This window comes from Mytilus californianus, unplaced genomic scaffold (assembly GCF_021869535.1).
Source record: "Mytilus californianus isolate M0D057914Y unplaced genomic scaffold, xbMytCali1.0.p SCAF_62, whole genome shotgun sequence".
Classification (NCBI taxonomy): domain Eukaryota; kingdom Metazoa; phylum Mollusca; class Bivalvia; order Mytilida; family Mytilidae; genus Mytilus; species Mytilus californianus.
Window position 1 is genome coordinate 429,388 of NW_026262715.1, and position 11,218 is coordinate 440,605.

General features: G+C 32.6%; 1 long non-coding RNA gene across 1 annotated transcript; it reads right to left on the reverse strand.

The window, feature by feature from the left end:
- Positions 1-2,209: 2,209 nt before the first annotated feature.
- On the reverse strand, positions 2,210-9,452 carry LOC127707297 (uncharacterized). Its single transcript, XR_007984751.1, has 3 exons — positions 9,042-9,452; positions 4,823-4,914; positions 2,210-3,085 (listed from the first exon to the last, which is right to left on the reverse strand). It is a non-coding gene; the product is annotated as an uncharacterized LOC127707297 (long non-coding RNA).
- Between the last annotated feature and the right edge of the window lie 1,766 nt (positions 9,453-11,218).

Here is an 11,218-nt window from a genome sequence, read left to right on the forward strand (position 1 = left end):
GTACTCACCGTGAAGCGTTTCATATAATAATAACGTCATGTTGGAGCGAATAAACAAATATTCTCTTATTGCTTGCTTAATTTATTAAAGCTTCCTATTCAGTATTGGTTTTTTTCAGGGAATTTTCATTGTGACAGGCTGGACTTTCATAAAATAGAATATTTACATCTTCTTGCATTCCGCTTCTTGTGTATATCACCGCAAATGGCTGAAATGGCAGAGGCGGATTCATGTGGGCTCTGATCCCTTGTGTATCAACCAATTTATGGTTAATGTATACACTTCTTATATGTCCATAACTTCGATTAGTGTTGGGACACGCAGCCCCCCCTTTTTTGTCAAAATCCGGAATCCGCATCTGGGTTCATAGTGCAGTTCTCATTTTTGCAAATGCAAGTTCATTGTATAATTAATAGTATACTATAAAGTCTCTTCTAGTGCTTGCATATTGGGAACCATTAAAATTTTAATGAAAAAAGTTGCATTTTCATACAGAACTTTATACCAAAATTCATGATTTTTTTTGTTTGCTCTTTGTCATTGACAATGTTTAAATCATAAATATTAACTCCTAACTGCATATAAATATTCATATTTTACTAGTTGAATATCTCCTGTATCTCAAGTGTGACTGGTATCAATTTGTAAATCATGATTGGGAGGTCTTTTTGAATTTTATTCTGGTGGGGTAGGGTAATTTTTTTGCCTATGAATGAATATGAATTTTCACCAGTTACCAGGCCAGTATTTTGTTTGGCTTGCTTTTTTTTATACAAAAAAGCTACGGCATTGAGTACCCCATACTTCTAAAAAATGTAACTTGAGCTCTCATTATTTATGCTTACACTATATCATAAAGCGATAACCAGTTCGACAAATATCGGATGCATATATATACACGACTAATTTTAATCGCATCTGTATAAAAAACCCACTTCCAATTAGTTTCAGATACATGTACATGTACCTATGATTCAATCAACAACCTTGTCATATATATTATCTCAATTTCTCAACCTTATAGTTTACATTTAATTTTATACCATCAAGTTGGAAATAGTGACCTATTTTTTTCTGCTGCTCATTTCATATTAAATCCCTGCCTAACAGTGTTCACCAATACAAATGGACAGCCAAAAGTGCTTACATGACATTCAGCACAATCAATCAATTGTTTTTTCATTATCAAGTGCCATAATATTTTAACGTTCATCTCAAACATGTCAAAATCAGAAAACTTATTTCCCATCACCTGCTGAGATTGGAGGCAACTGAACATGCTGAATGGTATTTCTTTTCTGTCAGAATAAAAGAAATTCTATGTACCATATATAATATAAATACACAGAAATGACTAACTCAATCACAATTAATACATATATACACAATCCAAAAGTTTCAGGAAGTGTCAGGTGAATTAATCATGACATAGCGGACAGGACAAACTAGTCAGCATGGACATTAAAATGATGTGTAAATGCTTATAAAACTACTGCCTACAAATATCATTGACAAGGGTACAATCAGTGGTTAATATTTACCTGAACCAATCACAAGAGTAAAAAAATTACTTAATTGTAAATCAACACTTCATTGGCAATTATACCAGATCATCTTTTTTTATATCAAATTCTAGCTGTAATACAAAAATATGTGTGCAATTTCAAACTGAGAACAAAGCAATTTCTGTCTGTTTTGGGGATGCTGTCTCATTGCCATACATGTATACCCAACATCTTTTGCTAAACATGGTAGATATAAGAATCTCTAAAACTGTGAAAATATTCCATCACAAGTTTCCAAGTTTATATATCCTTCAAAAAGAGTCAGAATGTTTTGAGTAAATTTATTCCCAAGATAATTTTAATTATTGAACAATGTAAGGACAATTAAAAATGCGAGATTAATTATTGCAGTTTCAGAAAATCCTGGATACAAATAATACCATCATTTAAATAAATTTATATTTTTTTTTGCCAAACGTATACAATTGTATAACCTATTTTAATTTAGACAAGAAATGAAAAAAAATTCTGATTTCTAAGTATAGACAAATATATAAGTAAAGATAATATTTTTGTTCAAACATTATGTGGCTGTTACAGAGGTCTTGCTCAGTATTGAAGGCCAACATCAATATGACTAAGTCAATTTAAGATGAACAACAACTGCAATTAACATGATTAAAACACTTTTTTATGCTTCTGAACTTTTTGTATACCTTTATTCTGTGTTAACTGTTATGAAATGAAATGAAATTGAAATATAAATCATGATATAATATGATCTTCTTGTTCTCTGGTCATGCTGGTGGACAATATATAATATGACTATTTGTTCTCTGATGAAGAGTTGTTAATTTATTGGCAATCATATGTCATATTCTTAGTTTTATAATTACATGTAACTCCATTAGTGGTGCATCAGTGAATTGTATGCCTACATGTATATGATAGTATATCTCATGTATATCTAGGTAGGATTAATGTTTAAATCAATTGCTATTTTTTCCCCGTAATTGCCATAAAAATAACAAAACACTCATATAAGTCTTATAAATGAACATCTCCTTCTTTACAGTTCAACTAAATATCATATGTCTATTTTTAGATCTCTCACTTGGTCAGATACAAATGTATTGCAGATTTTTCAAATATTTCATGAAAGAAACGACAAATTACATCCATGAAATATAATTTTGTTAAATGAAGTCCTTTTTTGAAACTCCAATTGTAAGAAAATTCACAAATCTCCAAACTGTCCGTATTTAGAATTCATTTTAACTGAGGTAAAAGCTCTTTAAGATGGTAAACATCAACTTCAGTGATACATGATGATGAAAAAGAAGCTAAATTGTCTAGTTAATTTTCCTCTGTCTCTCAGCATCAAAACACTAAATTCCAATTCATTTGGTCTTGAAACGGTCAATGCTTCTGCTTAGTACATATATGTACATTATATAGAATTGCTGTCTTTTTTCTACTTTTCATGGACATATTTGGTGGCTTTCTAAACAAATTTTAATCAGATCTGCTGTAATTGCCATGATGAGTTATAAGGAACTTTCTACTGCAGGTCATCATCCCTGAAATATGAAAAAGCAAATATAATATATTAAATGAAATTTTCAACATGTGAAAAGTAATCAAAAGTTAGTGCAAACATATTTCTTCAAGAAGTTACTGTTAAAATGCTAACAAAATAATTTCCTTGTCCTTATTTAATAATAAAATTGAGAATGGAAATGGGGAATGTGTCAAAGAGACAACAACCCAACCATAGAGCAGACAACAGCCGAAGGCCACCAATGGGTCTTCAATGCAGCGAGAAACTCCTGCACCCGGAGGCGTCCTTCAGCTGGCCCCTAAACAAATATGTATACTAGTTCAGTGATAATGGACGTCATACTAAACTCCAAATTATACACAAGAAACTAAAATTAAAAATGATACAAGACTAACAAAGGCCAGAGGCTCCTGACTTGGGACAGGCGCAAAAAATGCGGCGTGGTTAAACATGTTTTTTGAGATCTCAACCCTCCCCCTATACCTCTAGCCAATGTAAAAAAAACAAATGTACAACAATAATGTCTTCATTCATCATTTGAACAAGGATTTAATTTTCCACACACATTTTAATAAGGTGCACTACATGTACTTTTATAAAACTTTAAAGTTAAATGAAAAATAAACTTTTATCACAGAGATATGTCTCGCCTTTTTGTAAATGCAAATGTTGAAATTAAAATAGCAATACCTTAACATGTAAGTTATGCAAATATTCAAAGTCGATGAACCATGACTGAAGGTACATGGCTAAACAATCTCCATAGAATGAGATGTGCCAATGCTAATACAACTGCATACCAAATATCATTGACCTACCACCATGAACTAGACCTAATCACAAACTAATACATTGTTGTCGCCGCCGTCGCCAGCATACCTATGTCTCGCTTTTTGACTCCGTCAAGGCGAGACAAAAACCCAGATGTGCCTATAAGATGTATTATGTAATAAATATTTAAATTGATGTATTTATGTTAATTTACTTTGTTTTGTATCTCCTTTTAAGACAGGAATACTTCAATATCAATATCAGTAATCCACAGCTAAAAAAAATTTGCTAGCAAGTTCAGTATATTATTGTATTAATATCTGTCATGTCTGTGTAAATAAATTTTATTGCTGGTACAGATACTTCATTAACATTGATTTAATTAAGAAATTATCATGATTATTGGGTACATTTATTTTTGCAATTTTTGAAGAATGGACAAAAATGTGAGATTTATAATTGCGATTTCAGAAAAATCTGCATACTTGTACAGTTATATGTATAGATTTCGGAATGTGAGTTGCTTTTATTGCGGTATTCAAAGTTGCCTCATAAAAACATTGCAATAATTTCTGAGTTTACATCATACAATATTCTTACAATGTACATGATGTAAGAACAAAAATTTATTTGCACAAATTATAAAACAGGAAGAAAAGCCAGGCTCGCTAACATGTTTAACCCATCCACATTCTGTATGTACAATGTATGTTCTTGGAATTCAGTGGTTGTCGTTTGTTGCTGTGTTACATATTTCTTTTTCATTCATTTTTGATTACATAAATTAGACCATTAATTTTCTCCTTTGAAATGTTTTACATTTGTGATTTTGGGGCCTTTAGTAGCCAAATATGCAGAATGGGCTTTACTCATTGTAGAAGGCCATTCAAAGACCCATAGTTGTTAAGGTCTGTGTCATTTGGACTCTTGGGGAGAGTTGTCTCATTGTACAATAGTTAGCTGATATCAGGATAAAACAATTTACCTGTCTATAATAATAAAGCTCTCCAAATCAAACCATTACTTTATTTCATCAAAGCTGGAATGGCATACTGTATCTTGTAATTGACAGGGGAGCTAAAAAAAATAAGAGAAAGTAATATTTAATTACATATAGGTACTTTTTTTAAAATAAGGAGCATAAACATATGTATAATGATTCATATAATATTTAAAATAAAGAAAGAGCTGTGCTAAAAAAAAGCCAGCCCCCCCCCCCCCCAAAAAAAAATCTAAAACAAAAAAGTGAATCTGTGAGCTACTAATATACCCCCATACCCTCAAAGTAAAAGGTTGTTGAGTGATGAATCTGAAAAAGCATCACACGGTATAGCTGACACATATAAACCCTGAAACCAAATTTCAGAAATCCTTGTAATGTTCCTGAGAAAGATGCAAAAAAAAATATTCATGGGACGGACGGACTGACTGACTTGAGGATGTACAGACAGAAGTATAACAGTATACCCACCCCCACTTTTTTAAAGACTAAAAGTGGGGTATAAAAATTTAAAAAAAACAAACTTGCGCACAGTGGCACAATTCATGAGTAATTCTTATGAATAAAATCCCGTAACTGGAATAAGTAAAATATGTTCCTGAGAAAGATGCAACGAAAAATATTCATGGGACGGAAGGACTGACTGGCTTGAGGATGTACAGACAGAAGTAAAACAGTATACCCACCCCCTATTTTTTAAAGACTAAAAGTGGGGGTTTTAAAAATAAAAAAAAAAAAATTGCGCACAGTGGCACAATTCATGAATAATTCTTATGAATAAAATCCCATAACTGGAATAAGTAAAATTTAAAATATATTAAAAATCGTAAGGGAGCTTACGTAACATTTCAGCAAGTTTAATGAAAATGTGTTTAAGCGTTTTTGAGACATTGTCCAAAAAACGTGATAATTTCGACCCGTTAATATGAATAAAGTCCCTATACTCCAAAACCAGGTATCAAAAATATCTAATAGAAATGGAAAGGAAACTTATGTCAATAAATTTAAACAATTCACCAAAGTTTCAGGAAGATTGGTGAAAGCTGTTTTGAGTTATCATCTGAATGATTCATCAGCAAGGCATTGCTCCAAATAAAAATATATTTCTTTCAAATATGTGTGATAGCTGTTATTTAATTTATGATTATCAATTTTTGTTTAATTTGTGTTCATGGTGTCTGATTCATTTTAACCGTTACGCTAGTTGGTGCATAACACTTGTACATGTCGTTATTTTTTTTTCTCAGCAGTTGGTGGGAGACTTACTTTCAGAGCAATAAGAATATGAGACCCCCCTTAATCTATGGGTTCCTACAGAGCTGTGGCCTTTTCCTTTTATAAATTGATTATGTGATTTGCGTACATTAGTGATTCCACAAACTGGTCTGTTGTCACAGAATAAACAACTTTATTACAAATGGGGCTTTTTTCTGCCTCTCTGACTAGTGCTCTCCCAAAGAAAATTTTATAAATGGGTCCCTTCTGTTTACCGGGGATATATCTTCGAGTAATGGATTTAATTCCTGCCAACAGGGATACAGTTCAGATATTTTATGTAATACTCTATTTTTAGAACGATGATGCATGCAGTGTTCTATTCAATTTAAATACTGTTTTACTTATATATATATGTAGGACTCTAAAGTGAGATGGGGACGCTGAAATGCGATGGTCACGCAAAAGTGAGATGGTTTGATACGCTAAAGTGCGATAGTCTGTGCTATTTAATGGAACACGCTAAAGTCTGATGCCGCGATACGATAAAGTGCGTTTGTTCGCGAAAGTATTAACGTTTGCAACGTTAAATCGTATTATGACGCTACAAGCCGTTTGTACAAACAAACGCTGTGTCGGCGGGGAAAAAAATGATCCTGTCAGTATACTGGAAAAAAAAAACTTTTCATAAACAAAGACTGAAACTGACGTTAGTAAGGGGAAGGTGTATATCATAAAAGAGAGAGAAAATGGCAAAATACACCAAGTGTCAAAGTATTTATGTCATTTACTGGAAAAGCATATAGCTCTTCAACTGTTTTGGTACTTATACATCCTCGGATTTCAAATGTTTGGCTTTGAGCGTTCCTGATGAAGGTAAATCCAGAAAAGCGCTTCGGACGCATGAAATTATTAAACGTTTTGTTTTCAATTTTTTACTTGCGTGAAATAAAAGCTACTTTTTAACTTTCTAATTGAATTATTTTGTAAAAACAATTTTTTAAAATATGGTTCGTCATGTCTGTAAAAGAGATGGATACTCGTCAACAAGACAGTAACATAATGACCAGAGGTGTAGTATCATAATATGATTGCCAATGCGACAAGTCGCTATCCAATGCTAACTCATTAATGTAATTAACTATAGAATACCGTATGGCTAACCCCGCAGATAGTATTCTATAACGACCAGAGAGTATCAAAACGACCAGTGTATAACAATTCAAACGAGAAAGATAACGGACTGATTAATATACAAAATAAACAATAAACAAAAAAACAGATAAGAAGATGTGGTGTAATTGTCAACGAACAAATATCCACCAAAGACCAAATATCGTTGATGTATGCACCTAATAACGTTATGACCTTCAATGTGGAGCCTTGGCTTACGTCGCATAGAAAGCTATACAGGATCACGAAATGACTTGTGTAAAACAATTCAAAAGAGAATAACAACGACATGATTTAGAAACAATACAATAAACGAAAAACTAATATGAACACAGCAAAAAACAAAAACCATCGCCTGAATCCCATTCCCATTACACCATCGCACTTTAGCGTGTCATCTGATCGCATTTTAGCGTAGATCATTGCACTTTAGCGTGACCATCGCACTTTAGTCATACATATATATAAAAGATTATGTCAAAGTGGGCAGTCTTGATGAGCAAACTACATATTAATTAGTAATAATATTATTGTGTCATGAAAAGCTTCAATTTTTTGCTGCGATTCCTTCCTAATAATGACGGTCATAGGAACATGAGGAAGGCGTCCCAGTTAATCATTAACAAAGCCTTTCAAGAAATTATAATATTATTTTGACTATGTATTAAAAATTGTTCTATTTAGCCAGCAATTTAAGTACATAAACTTGCAATTGGTTATATATATATTTCTGACTTGGTAATGATTTAAAAAATACTGGTTCACAGATAATAAGATAATTTATTCAAGGTGCACAGGCTTTTTCCAGAGAAAGACGCACTGTCCAGGATATTTCCAAATAATTACCCAGATACTCAGCCTTCTGCAGTCATTTTTAATGGACATAAAGATGTAATCATGTTGCTGTCACCTTTTAACTTCCTTAAAAGCTTAAGTTGCATCCGATTTCAAAAAATTATTATTTATAGTACATTTAAATTTGAAGTTCTTTATCACATACATTTTTTTTTGTACATGAACTATAAATATTCAATAGAATTGCAAAACTTTTTTGACAAGCATGAGAAATAAATAAGGGGAAACATGTAGCACGCACATCGAACAAAACACTAGATACATGTATTAAGAGGTCAAACGTCAAAACAAGAAAACAAGTGAAATAAAATATAAACACTGGGTAAATAGAAATCATTGCATAAAATTAACCCTTTACCGCCCTTTTAAATTCAAAGTTGATTAATACCAACAGCACTAAACAGAAAATAATATAGTATGGACTTCACACTGATTAAATGGTGGGAGTAGAAGTTGGAAAGAGGGGGGGGGGAAGGTAGTCCAAATAATTATGTCTTGCAAGGCTTCCTTTTGAGCAAGTTTGTGTGCCCAGTGTTACAAATTAAGAGCTCCATGCTTTGAAAGTATGGGTCATGGCTCCAGCAATGTGGGTGCCGGAGAGAGGGGAACGGTGGAACGCCCCCCCCCCCCTTTTCCCCGAATCATGGCGAATGGCTAAACGAAAATTAGAAACTAATTTCAGGGTAAATGTTGAGAATGGGCTCTCGGTATAATGGAGGGATCTCGTTTCATTCGATAATCTGTTCATTTATTGACGGGATTCGATAAATTATTCAAATTTCAGATATTTGTTGCAGTCTAGTTTCCTTTTGACCACCATGACCACGTGTATATCATGCTTGCCAACACTTAACTCGTTTTTATCTATAAGTATACAGTTTTTTGATTTCTGAAGCAAATGATTTACAAAACAAGCAAAGTATGTTTCATAAATAATACATATTTGGAGGCTCACACTTACTTTTCTGGTTAGATTTTCACATAGAAGTGAAAATAATTTTCGCTGCAAGGTTCTTTCCATTCTGCAAACTACAAACATCTATTTGACGGCGATCGTCTACTGATTGGTTAATCTGCAAAAGGAGGCGGGGTCCACAAGCCGACAATCTCGTCAACAAAAACAGCTATTGCAACTGTTTGCCATAATAATTAAAGCACAAACATACAATATTCGTGTTTCGATAAACAAATTACATCATACGGATACCCGTTTTTAGTTAACAGGCATGTATGTAATTTGATTTCATACAGTTTCATCGATAGACGCAGCTTACGGAATCTTCGCCATTAATGAATATATGAATACATAATGAGGTCCTTACGGGGTTATCTGCCCCTGACAAAATCTTATCGAAATTGCCTTAACATCGCTGCGTACTGATCGTAAGACAAATATTGGCTATTTTTTATCAAAAGGTAAGTTGATAGTACTCTTAACATTGAAATTTTTTGATGATTTAATATTGATTATGATAAATTTGTACCAGGTAGATCCATCCTCAATAAATGAATCCAATATCACCAATATCAATATTAAACTGATTGATAAACAGTCTTTGATAAGATCAATGGGATCAGACATGTAATAAGAATTAAAACACCTTTTAATATAACCAAGGTCTGTTGCATATATTTTATGCTCCTGTAGTTAGGCAACATGATTATTCAGGTTTATCTCTCTGATTGTCTGTACAAACATTCATAAATGTGTTTTCAATCTCTTACTTTAGTTATCCTCTACCATATCTAATGAAATTTAGACACACTACTTATTGTCATAAAACACACATTACCTGAAATTTGGGTATTGTAACTTTTAAGGATCTTGAGTTATGACTCTTTATAACTGAAAATCTTGCAATGCACTATGTGAAAGCAGGAGCATCTGTGACCAATAGACACATTCTACTTATAAAATATACCGGTATATATTTTTTTTAATGCTTAAACATGGTAGAAACGTATACAAGACTGTCTTTAACACATGTTCATAGACACTTGACATAAAGATAGCAATATATTAAGATCATAAGTGTTCCATTTGTAGCTTATCATAATGGATACCATATGATTAATAACTGCAAACAGAAGAACATGTTGTTCATTTTTTTCAGGGGAAAGTCATTCCGTACTGCTTTTAAGCATATCCAGGACATACCAGCTTTTCTACCTGATGCAGCTAGACTTGGTTTAAGTGCCACAGTATCCCTTCTAGAAGAGAAAGATATAGTCAAAGCCCTGGGTATGGAAACTTCATATATAGTTAAAGAAAGTCCTGATAGAACAAATATTTATCTGGAAAAAACTCTGAAGGGTGTATATAATGTTTGAGAATATATATAAGCCTCTCTGTGACGACTTATTTTTACAGAAGAAATTTCTTCTGTTGCTCTTGTATACATTCGTATTCAATACATGGGCAGTGCAATTGCTTATTGAAGATTTATTCTTAGAGATTCTAATATACACAACTGTTTGTATGGTGCTTTGTGTTTGTTTGATTATGTCCAGGAAATAGGACGTGCTGGTAGGGATGACCGACTAGCTAGGTCGACATTGTTTTGTTGTAAACGGGACATATCAAGTAATGTACCAGAAATTAAAAATGATGTAGTGCAATACTGTAATGATGATACGTGTTTGCGTTCATGTATGTTAAGTCAGTTTGGTTTTAAGAAAGGAGTCATAATTGATCATGAATGATGTATGTACTGTAGACAGAGTTGCATTGAATATGAGCTTTTAAGAATTGAATTCTTATAAGGAGTAGATTCAAGTTAGTCCATACTTGTCCAATATATTTAACTTAAATTTCAAAATCTGATGTGATGTAGATTTAGTTTTTTTTTCAATCGAGCAGAATGAAAACAAAACAAATGAAATTCATCCTCTATCACCCTTTAATCACAAAAAACAATACAATTTCTTTTCATTTCTTATACTACCAACATAACGTCCAGTTTCAATATAAGGGTTATGTGAAGACAAACGGATCCTTGTTATTTGAGAAAAAGTACAGGAATGCATTTCTGTAAATTAAATTGCAAAACTACATTTTTTACCACATACTTATATAAACTACACTTTGCAGAAGAGTCTAATAAAAATAAAATGTAACTCTTGTTGGGCTTGATCAAA